The sequence below is a fragment of the Vulpes vulpes genome, chromosome 15, assembly GCF_048418805.1.
Source record: "Vulpes vulpes isolate BD-2025 chromosome 15, VulVul3, whole genome shotgun sequence".
NCBI lineage: Eukaryota > Metazoa > Chordata > Mammalia > Carnivora > Canidae > Vulpes > Vulpes vulpes.
Genome location: NC_132794.1, coordinates 15,347,542 through 15,361,249, shown reverse-complemented (window position 1 = coordinate 15,361,249; position 13,708 = coordinate 15,347,542).

The following is a 13,708-nucleotide window of genomic DNA, read 5'->3' as shown; positions in this document are numbered from 1 at the left end:
TCAATAGTCCTCACTTGGAATAGAAAATAACATAAATTCTTAATGTGGCTTCAAGGTCTAGGTTCTGGTCCCTGGTTGGCTCACATGTGTCTTCTCCCTCTTGGCCTCCTTCTCTTCTGGCCACAACAGTAGTTCATCTGTCTGCTTTACCTCTTTTGCCTCAGGATATTAGCCTCTGCTGTTCTCTCTACCTAGAATGGTCTTCTCCCTTTTGGCTGAGTTAAGTTTTTTTTTTTTTTTTTAAGATTTTATTTATTTATTCATTCATGAGAGACACAGAGAGAGGCAGAGACATAGACAGAGGAACTCCCTGCAGGGAGCCTGATGTGGGACTCAATCCCAGAACCCCTGGGGATCACGACATAAACCAAAGGATAGACGCTCAACCACTGAGCCACCCAGGTGCCCTTGGCTGAATTAATTCCACTTCAGTAAACAGACATTTTCATTAGAAAGCCTTCCATGGGGACACCTGGGTGGCTAAGAGGCTAAGCATCTGCCTTCAGCTCAAGTCCTGATCCCAAGGTCCTGGGACCCAGTCCTGCATAGGGCTCCTTCCTCTTCAAGGAGCCTCCTCCCTCTGCCTCTGCCTCTCTCTGTCTCTCATGAGTAAATAAGTAAAATCTTAAAAAAAAAAAAAAAGGCTTCGATGAGGCTCAAGACTTTTCCCTTTGGTTATTTTTTTTTTTTAATTTTTATTTATTATTTATGTATTATAGTCACAGAGAGAGAGAGAGAGAGAGGCAGAGACACAGGCAGAGGGAGAAGCAGGCTCCATGCACCGGGAGCCTGATGTGGGATTCGATCCCGGGTCTCCAGGATCGCGCCCTGGGCCAAAGGCAGGCGCCAAACCGCTGCGCCACCTAGGGATCCCTCCCTTTGGTTATTTTAATAGCTTCTGTGTCTCCCCTTCATAGCACTTACCACAATTATAATGACAATATCAGTTATAATCTTTCCTAACCAATAGGTAGGTGGCTGCTGTATCACTAGCACCTGTTACTGGGTGTGGAGAGACCTAGTGGTTAACCAAATGAGTGTCCAGAATAGGAGACCAAGGAATTGGGACTTGAGGTGTCTATTTGTCCCATCTAGACATCTGTGCTATAAAACCAGAGAACAAAAGAAAGCAATCAAAAGAGTGTTCCCACGAGCTTGCAAAAGGCCAAGGAGACTGTAGGCTTCTGCTACTTTGATTTAGGAACCCAGGTCCCTCATGTTAGGTGCCAACTGAAAACATGGCTTCTACCATTGAAAGGCCTTGAGGACAGAGGGTGCTTCCCCCTCAACTCCCCACTCAGAAGGAATTCCACTCTTGGCTGGGGGATGTCTAAGACAATTCAGAATTTTGATAAGGACTCAGTTCACCAATTGTTTCCTGTGATTGTTTCTATTTTTTTTCTCTTTTGTTTGCCTAAAGGTTTAACCTCTGTGCTTCAGAATTGTTTTTAACATTTTTGCCTTATCTGTGTGTTTTAAGTTTTTTGCATTCTTATTTATTTTTGCTGATTCTTGTTGGATTATTAATCTTCTGGCTTTTCTTCTACCCCCTCCACCTATTTGTATTATTTACATCATGTTACAATATCTTAGTTTTCACTCTTTTCCATTAAAATTTAATTATTTTTATTTGATTTTGGATTTTTAAAAAAGATTTTATTTATTTGAAAGAGAGAGAGAAAATGAGCACATGGAAGGGTTAGGGAGAGGGAGAGAAAATCTCAAAAAAAAAAAAACTCTGTTGCTGATCACAGAGTCTGATACACGGGACTTGATCTTGGACCTGAGATCATGACCTGAGTGGAAATCAGGAGTCTGACCACCTGGGCACCCCTGGTCTTGGATTTTATGACTCATTTTGTTTTGGCTTATTTTACCTCAAATCTTTTTGGTTAAAATTTCTTAATTTTTCTTTATAAATTTAAATGTATTTTTCTCTTTTAATAAAATTTCTTCGGGTTTAGGGGAAACTTGTATTCCCTCTCCATTTTGGAAACAATTCCATGGGAGTCAGGAAGCTGGGATTCAGTGTATCACTGGACTTTGGAGGATATGGCCTAACGTGAAAGCCCAGACATGCTTGTCCATGATTGCTGTTTTGCATTGAATTGCAGTGAAGAAGCAAAAAGAGGGTGAGGACTTTAATGGGTAATTACATGCAATCAAGAAAGGTGGTCGTGTGTCAGTCACACAGCAAACCAGATCAATCAGAGGGAGTTAGGAGTAAAGCAGCAGATTTATGGGACTGGGGAAAACCTGAGGAATGCAAAGAAGCATCCTCCTCCCCATACATTACTTTTATGCCAATCTCCCTCTAAACCACTCATTCCTAACCTTTTATCTATGGAGTGGGGGTGAGGTTGCAGGAGACTGAGCCTCAGACTACCATGTCAATCCCACAGCTTTACCAGTTTCTATCAAGCACATATGAGGTAAGGGAAGGTCAAGGCCAAGTCCTGACTGATTTGGATGATAAAGATACAATGAGCCACTTTTAGAATCAGTTTCTTACTGACATTGACAATGAAAAGAAGATTAGCCAAACGTGCCAGCTTCTCAAGGTCATTGTCCCACATGTCAAAAAGAATGACACTGGGGGCACCTGGGTGGCTCAGTTGGTTAAGTGTCTTCCTTTGGCTCAGATCTTGGGGTCCTGAGATCAAGCCTGGCATCAGGCTCCCTGCTCAGTGGGGAGTCTACTTCTCCTTCTCCCTGTATCCCTCCCTGCCACGCTCTTTCTCAAATAAATAAATAAAATTAAAGAAAAAAAAAAAAAGAATGACACTGAAGCCAGAGGGACTGTCAGATTGCAATGCACACGGTGGGATACCAGGACTAACTGGTTTTATATTCCATCCCTTTTTTCCGCAGGAGGTAGAATAAGATGATCCATACCTCATCTGAACACTGGAGATGATTAGAAACTGTCTGATGATAGCTTTCCAGTACGGATAGGGAGGTCCTGAACTTTATAGACCCAAGATGAAACTATTCCTGTCCAGGGTGCCACAGCAGCAAACTGAAATTGAAACTGATGACTTTTGTGTCTCTGGAAACACTCTTCTGACCAGAAATGCAGTATATCCAGCCAGCCAATCCCCAAATGCCAGGCCAACCCTGAGCCTTGTCATCCCAGACAAGGTTGACTATGTGTCCCCAGACAGTCAGAAATTTTCTATTTATGTTTTTCTTATTCTCTATCCCCTACAAGCCTTTTGCTTAGCACTTCATTTTGCAGTTCTCCAAAAGGTGACTGCTTCGTGAAGCATTAATTGAAGTTTGTTTTTTTATCACCTACATTGTCTCCTCTAATAACTTTTTTAACAGAGGTGAGAGAGAAAGGGCCTCAGAGAAACTTTTTGTAGGCCTCCCATCCTCTTGTATCCCATGAGGATCACAAGACATTCTACCAAGACTCTGATTCATTTGGGATTGCCTTTGCCTGAGTGGTCTAGGTGGATACATGCAATGTTGCCATGGCACCATGGCAGGCAGAACAATGCCCCTAAAGTTTCTTGGCCCTGTTTTTCCTTGTGGCTATCCTTAGAGGGCTCACTCCAGCAGTGATTCCTGGTCCTCAAAGAGGCCCATCTTGCCATTCCATCCTTTGAATGCTTACCATTCTTCCCCACTGTGCTGAAATAACACTTCTCTAGCCCTATGTTGTGAGAGCTCTTACAGCCTTTTGTTACCCTTGACTATTTCCCTGTCTATAAAATGCTGGCTTTCTAAAATATCACCAAGACAATATATTAATGAGACAAAGCTGAGTTTCTTGTACTACAGTTAGGGACAGTACTACTTTGACAGAATCTTAGTAACAGCTCAGTTGGGGGAGTTGCAATGTTAGGATACTTATGAGTTTTTGAAGTCCAGGTGATGAAGGTCTTTCAATGCAGGAGCCTGGGTCAGTTTGAATAAGGATCATGATATAGGATTGATGAGCACAACAGGAAAAGGATTTGAGGCAAGGCATTCAAAGAACCTTGAAGTATAAACTGTCATTGGATGCTTTCTGTTGAAGAGTTGGAGGATCTTTCAGGAACTTCTTGGAATGAACAATGAAATTATTTGCTGTTTTTCTCTTTCTGGGTCAGTGTTTCCTAGTTGTGTTGATGAAGACATTGGACTGGTAAAGTCATGCTAAAGTGGGCATGATGCTGTGTGGATTTAGATGGTTTTAGTTGTCACTCCTGACACTTTGCCTAGTGACAGTCAAAGAGGATCGATCATCTCTAGATGATTAAATCTCCTGGGAGCTCAGCATCAGGAGTGGTATATTAGTCCAGAGAGCCTGTACGTTTCCTTTGATCCAAATACTGGTGGGGGGCAGTCATGTTGGGAATCAACAGAGGGAGCTGGATTGATCCTAAACTGACACGGGCGGATACAGCTCTTACTGACATCAATCCCCACACCATGACCAATATGTCTTCTCCATTTTTGTTTGTTTAGCTGGCCGTTGTTTCCCTTCCAGTGAATAGAATTCCTCTATAAGCATGTGGCATAGTTATGAACTGAAGGCCTTATTTAAAAAATTTCAAGTAAACTTACTATATGTATTCTGTCCATATTGATCATTTTACTGAAGAAGGCCTTAAATGCAAGGTTTTAGGTTCCTCTTTTCTTAGTTACGGAAGAAAAGACTTCCACAGAGGTAAGGAAGCACTAGTTATGCTCATGTTTTTCAAACTTACAGGAGGCGTTCAGGCTGCCATAAAAAAATATTCTATTTTATTCTGAGGCCTCTTTCTTGGCTTATAGGTGGCTGCCATCCTGCTTTGTGCAAGATCTCTAATGTCACTTTCTTTTTTTTTTTAATTTTTATTTATTTATGATAGTCACACAGAGAGAGAGAGAGGCAAAGACACAGGCAGAGGGAGAAGCAGGCTCCATGCACCGGGAGCCCAACGTGGGATTCGATCCCGGGTCTCCAGGATCGCGCCCTGGGCCAAAGGCAGGTGCTAAACTGCTGCGCCACCCAGGGATCCCTAATGTCACTTTCTTATAAGGGCATCCATTGTATTGTATCAAGGCACCACCCTTTGATCTTATTTCACCCTAATTATTCCTCATAGGCCTATCTCCAAATATAGTTACAATGGGGACTAGGGCTTTGACATACGAGTTTTGGAGCATTAATGTCAAAGCATTCTCCGTTCTTATAGGAACTTCTTTTTGGTCCTGATTAATTTCTTTGATAAATCAGACAGCTTTCACCTTGATGCATTTATTGCCTTTAGCAGACTTCCCACTGTCTTCCAGATGTTGAGCCACATTTCTGTCATTTTTGGACTTTCACTTATTCTACTATGAACCCCCTAGCAGGAAGAACAATTTAAACACCTGGTCTGTTAAAGAACAGATGGAAACATTCCTCCAAACTCCAAACATCAAAAGACCGATTTAATTTCCCATGAGCCATTTCTCTGGGGCCACCAAGGAGATGTTGAATGGTAAATTTCCCACTAACTTCCTTTGCAAACAGGGGCTGCTCATTCTAAATAGTAATACAGGACACAAACCTGGAAAGGCCAGTTCTCTCTACTCTGGGAGCAGTGTTACATGAATCAGGCTCCTCGAGACTGCAAGGAAAGGAAATCACTTTAGAGGGTGTGGGTTATTAAGGATTACAAAAAAAGTAAGAAATTGCACATCTGTCCTAGGGCCAGATGACTTTTTGTGCATACTGCTACAGGTTGAGTGTCTCTGAGTTACTATTTTTATACTAAGTTTATCTCTGTTTCAATAGCTTCTACCAAGGTGGCATCTGCTTCCCTTCACCTCTTTCAACTGTTGATCTCTTTTTCTTCTCTCTCCATTTTAGCTTCAGCTTCTTTCCTTTTCTCTATGTGTCTCTTAGCTGCCCTGTCCCCCTAAGATGGGTCTCTCTGTGTTTCATATTTAAACATCCCAAAAGAGAACATCTGGCTGATTCAGTTAATTGCTGAACCAAAAAGCCCCCAGGTTCTGCTAAATTCTCAAATCAAGGAGGCTATAAGCCTCTATGGCTGCTGTAGCCAAAGCAAGAATTGCTGGCGTACTTAACGGTGACTGGGGGCCAGGATCATCTGTAACTTTAGTGTAAGGAATGCCTTATGGCTCTTTTGTTCCAAAATAGGCTGTGCATGTGACCCACATTCAGAGGTTCATTAAGAGTCCAGCCAATCTGTCCAAGGTAATACTGTAGTGAACAGCTCCCCTGAAGTCTTTCTGGATTAAAGCAAAAGTAAAAAGAAATGAAATGTGTTATAGTTAATCACTCCCTGATTATTAATCTTTCTGAGAATAGAGCTCTTGACTGTATGAACGTGATCATTTCCCCTTACTTTAAATGTTGGCTTAGTTGCCTCTGTGCTGATTTGTGCCCAGCCAGGGTTGAGCTGGTTAAGTTAGGGGGATAAGAGAGGGGAAATGGAGTAGAACACGTCTAGATTCCATTGACGATGCCTCTAGAGACTGATGACATCTCTGTCTCACGGGACTGAGAGACAAGTTTCCCTTCTGCTTTAATGATAATCCTATTGCTGATACACTAAAACTGTGCTCATCAGTCCCTCTTTTAGAAAAACTAGGGAGTTCCTGCCATAGCTCCTCTGATGGACGTGTGAGACTGGCCCCCTTGTGTTGACCTGTGTTGCCAGGAAGCCCAAACTATACTTCCCAGATTCCCTCAAGGTCACATTGCTGGGTATAAATGAGTCTCCAGCAGTTAGATACATGTGTGTGAGTGCTGGAAGGTGGTAAGGAGATCTGGTTGATTTTCATGAGGCTTTGGTGTGCCCTCCAGTAGACAGAGTCATGACAGGATGAATTTCTGAATCCCAATTCCATAGTCTCCATGCAAAATGTGTGGCAGGGAGACAGCTTCCTTATCCTGGCTTCTTGCTCTCTGCGTCAGAACAGTGGTGGTGTGCTCCTGATCTCAGACTGTCCAGTGGTGTTTCCTGATTTCCAACTCTCCTATCATTTAGAAGGTATAGCTCCTGGGTCAATTTTGTGATAACTGGGGTTTATTCCTGGAGCCCCATCTGAGAGCTCGTCACTCCATCCTATCACAAATGTTTCAATCATCTGGTTCCTTATATTAAAGCCTTTCTGTTTAGAATACCTAGACTGGTTTCTCTTCCCTACATGGATGTCGATTGAGAAATTCCTGTGTGTATGATTTTTAGAAAGCTAAAAGCACTCATGGCCAACCTTGTGAGCTAACATAGGAAATGAAATTCAGAAGTTATTTAGGATCTTGCCAAATCCATTTTTTACTCTGGATTTAAAAAAAAAATTATTTTAAACTTAATTTCTTGTGGCTGTCCTCGACCTGGCAGATAGAGCTGAGAGTCAGGAAAGATTCTGAGACGAACCTGACAATGAGGATTTAAGAAGCCCCAATAGCAAACAATATGAGACCCTTTCCCTTTCCTCAAATTTATAATTTGAGATAAATTTCTCTCTTTCTAGTGTATGCAAAAAACATTTCCTTTTATAGTCTTACTGATTTAAAAGGTCAAATTAAATAAGTTCTCTGGTGAAGATTTTCTGTTATTAAAATAGTTTATGGTCTGCTGGTGATTGACTTTCTAACTTTGTTCTGATGGACAAACTATATAGTATATCTTGCTCCCTGCCCCCAATCTTTTAAAAAAAAATGTAAATCATCTACTCCTTTCTAATTCTGGATTTATCAGATTACAGTTTCTTTAAAAACACATTTTAGCTTAGTTTCCCATGACAAATTACAAGTCTGGGTTTCTCAGGTCAATATTCTATGGAAGGAACAAATTTTTGGCAAGTCTGTTTCACAGCAGATTATTTTTTTCTTTCTGTATATTTTATGTAGAAATCTTTCAAGAACAAGATAAGATCACTCACATCTTTTATTAATCTTTATTCAGTATTTGGCTCTGTGGATAGGAATCAGTTGTAGGCTAACTTGTACAACATCAAACCCAATCCAGAATCTGATATAGAATTTGCATCTTAACACCAGTGTTAAGATCTGGGTTTGGAAGAACAGTCTCCTGATCAATTGAATGATTATTTCAAGGTGAGTAAAACAGAAATGTTTAGAAACCTCCTTTCTTTTTGCTCATTTCTTAATATTCAATATTACTTTTGGATGAGTTAGTTGAACCCCTCTCTATTCCCATTCAGACTAAAAGCAGTAAATATCATCTACTAATAATACCAAGCTCTAGAAATGACTTTACCAACTGTTGGTCCTATTTTCTAATACTATATAAAAGAATAGCTCAAAATCAGGCACTGTAGCAGTTAGTGATTACTGTACCAGTTATCAATAGCAAACCACTGCAAAGCTTAGTGGCTTGAAGGAAAACAACCACTTATCCTTTCTCACACGTGTAGGACTGGCTGGGCACTTTGGTTGACCTGGACCAGGCTTTGTTGTATTAGGGCAAGGACTATAAATGTATCTATAGTCAGCTGGTGGGTAGGCTGAGAGTTGGCGGGTGAGGAGTCCTCAAATGGAACAATTTAGCTGTGTCTCACACGACTTCATCCTCCAGCAGACAACCTGGGCTAGTGTTCATTGAAATGGAGTGTTCCAGGAGAGCAAGCCAAAATGAGCAAGCGCTTTGTCAAATTTGCTACTATCCCTTTGGCCAAAGTAGGACACATGGCCCTGACCAGAATCAGTGTGGGAGGACAGTATCAAAGAGAGTAGATGCAAAGAAGTATGACAATTGAGGACAATAGTGCAGTCAATCTTCCTGGCCACTCGAACTCCAATCACCCTTTTTGGGAGGGGTTTTCCAACATTCACTGGCTTTTTATTCAACAATTCCACTCAGCTGGTTATCTTAGAAAAATACCAGAATGAACTTGTCTTGTAGGATTCACTAGAAAGCAATATTGAATTAATGTTTCTTTTGGGGTTTTACTGAGTTTTTTCTTTCTTTTTCTTGAGCCATAGTGAACAATTGGTAGTATCTGTCTTGAAAAGATTCAAGCTAAAAACGAGTGTGGTCATTCTTTGTGTTGTTGAGCTTTGATATCTTTTCCACTTATATTTTGAAGTGAATTCAGAAATTTTTGAAAGGCACACTATCAGTACCATTCTAAAGGTACGTGGGTGTTTAACTCGGTTAGCTCTTCAGTTTTCTGTTTTATTTTGCTCCACAGAATATCTGTACCCTGGAATTCTAGTTTGAGAATATAACTTTCAGTCATCCTTAACCCTTTCAGAAGCCTAATTGCAAAAATTTGTGTTTGTGGGAAATCCCCTGAATGCCATGCAGCTCATTCTTCTTTAGATAATAAATTGGCTGTTGGATCAAGCCAGACCGTCAAAATTTTAGTTCTTTGGAGATTTGAGTTTAACAAATTGCATTTTGGTAACATGCTATTGTCTTATAATAAGGAATAGTAAAAGGCACAGTCAAATGTAATGGACTGTTGTCTCTACTGTATGCTTGTTTTTGTGGATGTCAAACATTTCATTATATTTCCTTTTTATGTGACTTGTTGGGAAACTTATCTTATTATTCAACCACTGTTTTTATTTTATGGCCTCTATGAATCTTACAACTTTTGTGTTTCTCTCTTAAACTTCTGGGAATTTTGAGCCAAATACTAGTCCGGCTCTGCCAACCATAGAGGCCAACAGCACACCATTTCTGTCTACTACTCTTATTACTTGGTTTTATGATTTTTTAGCTTGTTCTTTTTTTTTTTTTTTTTTGCACAGACTATCTCAACTTTAAAAAATATCTTTATTGATTTTATTTATTTTTATAAACCACATCAAATCCTTTATGGAATGAGATAGATAAACTATGGCTAGTTTATGGACTTACAGATGGTTTGAGGATGATTAAGGAGGTTAGAAGCCTCACTTCAGAATGATTTTTTTTAAAAACTAACTGAGGGAGAAGAGTTTACAATTTTTGCTAGAAACAACCAACTATGAATATGACAACACCAGAGTTTAAAACAATCTTGAGAACTTCTTACATTACTAAATGTAGCTTCTGTTAAAAATAATAAGGGGAGGGGCTCAGTTGGTTAAGCATCTGACTCTTGATTTAGGCTCAGGTCGTGAGATTGAGCTGAGCCCTGCATCCGGCTCTGTGTGTGGAGCCGCCTTAGGATTCTCTCTCTCCCTCGCCCTCTGATCCTCTCCCCACACTCCTATGCTTTCACATGCTCTCTCTCTTTCCCTCAAAAGTAAAGAAAAATAATAAGGGGAATTAAAGGATCATTGTAGAATTCCTTTCCTTAGGGTACACATACTAGTTGATCCATACAAGATGGTCCCTGATTTCTTTTGGGTACTTAGCCCATGAGCCAGTACTTATTTTTGTGGTTGGATTAGTAAGGATGCTTGATGGTTCAAATGCTTATCAGCCATCGTCATGCTTGCTTGTCCTATTCTTAATGTTTTGGCTATTTTTATTACAGTGATTTCCATTAGGATTTTCATTAGGGTCAGTCGCAGGGAGATAAAAGTAAGAATCCATGTGTCTATTTATGTAGTGATTGGCTAAAGAAATTACATTTTTTCATTGCTATTTGATTTACCTAATTTCTGTTCCTTCACAGATATTTATTCTTCTGATTGTGCTAAATTGCACTACTGAAATTAATGTTAAATCACATCAGGAATCCTGGTCAAGAAGAAAGGTAATGGCTACCAAAAATCCCATTCCAAAAGATCTTTTTATCCCACCAAAATCATCATATAGGGATTTTTGACAACTTAGGAAAAGAGAAGCTAACAATATGTAGAAATTAACTTTCTGAGATGCATAAGAGAACTTATGCATAAATGAGAGACATGGGGATTATGTTTAGAAAATCCAATACTACACAGTCACTTATCTAGAGATGACTCTAAAACTTTGCCAAAAAATTACAAAGAAAGAAGGAAAACATGTTAGCAAGGAAACTGCATCATTAATCCCCCTACTTTCTTCTCATTTGAGGTATGAAATGACTCTTAGGCCCTTACCTGGGACTTTTGGACTAAGAATTATTATATAAAAATACCACTCATTCCCATAAGCTTTATGCTGTAGTCTAGTTTCTTACACACAGTAAAGGAGAAACAAGCATGAGAATGCACAAGATAACAGACCCACTGGAAGTAATAAGGAGTGATAGATAATAACCAGACAGACAAGGGCCTGACTTTCTTAAAGGAGTTGTGAAGGACTAGAGGAACCAGAATGGGGCTATTTGGTGAAGTGATTGCATGCAGCAGTGTGTTGCACTTCAAATGATCATTGGCCGTGAAAAGACCAAACAAATTATGATTCTTGCATCTTATTTAAGTGGTTGTTGAATATGTAAAATAAATTTAAATTCTATCAAAAACATCTCTTGATCCTTGATGGGGGAAGCTTCACTTTTCTGGAAAATTCATTTATGTAGAAAATCTCATTCCCCCAATATTATATATGACTGAGATGTGATTATATTTAACAGTATTTAATGCTAATTACATAGTGTGTTGTTTGAAGCAATGTTGCCATGACTTTGATGTAGAACCATTATTCTTTACTGTTCCTGTGAAAGACAACCCAGGTACGTCAGTTATTTCCATGCAAAGAGGAGCACCTGGGTGGCTCATATGGTTAAACATCTGTCTTTGGCTCAGGTCATGATCTCAGGGTCCTGTGATCAAACCCTGCACTGGGCTCCCCACTCAGTGGGGAATCTGCTTCTCCTTCTCCCTCTGCCCTTCCCTCTGCTTGTACTCTCTCTCTCAAATAAATAAATATAATATTCAAAAACAATTATTTCCATGGAAAGAGATCAAATGGTTCACATCACCATACCTTCAGTAGTTAGATGGGATGTGGCAACAGGTCTAACTGTATGCCAGCGCTCTCCCAACCCCTTCCTGTAAGACCCTCAACCATAGTCCTGTTTTCATTAAAAGTAGGGTAGGAAAAATGTAGAAAAGCAGCAGGAAGAAATGAACCTGGAAGTCTTATAGCCAATTATTACTGTTGGCAATCTCTGGGCAATCTGCAGGAGGTCAGTTGCCTGTTTGTTGAAGTGCTGATTGAAACTCTGGGACACCGGTTCTTTCCCTTAATACAAAACCAATTTCAAGCCAAGTCACTTAAGACCTTTTGAAAACCTTCTCCAAAATAGCATGTGATATCCTGAGGAAAAAATAAACCATGATTTAGTAAACGAAATGATCCACGTAGTAAGGATGGCTTTATATGGTGTTCTCACAGAAAGAGAAGGCACAGATGGTCAAGTGTAGCCAGGGAAAAAATCTTTGGTGCACCCATGTGAGTTCCAACTTGTAATGGACTTCTCCAGATTCCCAGCCCTACCAGTTCTGGGAAATGGGTGGAAGGATTCTCATCAAGCCTAGGAAATAGAAAGTCCACTTACCTGATGATGTTCTTGGAGAAATTAAGGAATGTTTATGGCATTTCATAGTGACCATGGCATTAACTATTGCTTCTTCAGATTGATTTTGCAATAGGCACACTGTCATTTCACTCCAGATGGCAAGTGTCAAAGCTGGTGAACAATGCTGGCCTAAGATTCCACTTCAGTTTAATTGATGATAATCATGATGAGAAAGACAACACAGTAAAAAGAAGGCCCACAGTAATGAAGATTTGGCAATTGACTCCTATCCTCTGCTCAGGCCCTGTTCTCAGTTAACCTTACATAACTTGACCTCGACCTTTTATTTTTTTATTTTTTATTTATTTATATTTTAAAGATTTATTTATTTATTTATTTATTTATTTATTTATTTATTTATCTATTTATGATAGACATAGAGAGAGAGAGAGAGAGAGAGGCAGAGACAAAGGAGGAGGGAGAAGCAAGCTCCATGCCGGAAGCCCGATGCAGGACTTGATCCTGGGACTCCAGGATCGTGCCCTGGGCCAAAGGCAGATGCTAAACCACTGAGCCACCCAGGGATCCCCTGACTTTCTATTTTTTTTTAAAGGATTTTATTTGTTAATTTACTTGAGAGAGAGAGAAAGAGAGAGAGAGAGTGAGCAAAAGAGAATGTGAGCTGCAGAGGAGCAGAGGGAGAGGGACAAACAGATGCTGTGCTGAGATTCTATGACCCTGAGATCACAACCCCAGCTGAAATCAAGAGTTGGCTGCCCAACTGACTGAGCCACCCAGGCTCCCTGACCCTGATTTTTATATGAATGAACATTTTGGGCCTCACTTCCAGTGTTATACATCAGAGTTGTTCAAGTAGCAATGATGATGACAACACTTCTTGATTGTGCACTATGTGTCATGCATTTACTGTGTGGAGGCCTTCACAGAAGTTATCTCATTTAATCTTTACAACCCCCCAGATGAAAATCCTCTAATAACTTCCCACAGGACTTAAAATAAAAACCAGATCCCAAACCGGGACCCCTAAGGCTCAGCATAATCCCACCTCTCTGTACCTCATGCCCTGCTTCTTTCCTACTTACTCTGCCTTGTTCTGTTCTTGAAACACACCAACGTCCTTGAGCTTTTCCACCAGCTTTACCTCTGTCTGGACAGCTCTTCTCCTAGACCTCGGCATGGATGGCTCCTTCTTGTCATTTACGTCCTGGATGAAATCTCACCTCCCAGAGAGGGTTAGCCTGACAACTCTGTCCAGAGTACCTCCTTATACCTCTGTCACATCACTCTGCTTTATTTTCACCCTAACACCTAATTCTCCCCAAAAATGTTCATGTCGATGAATTTCAAAAAC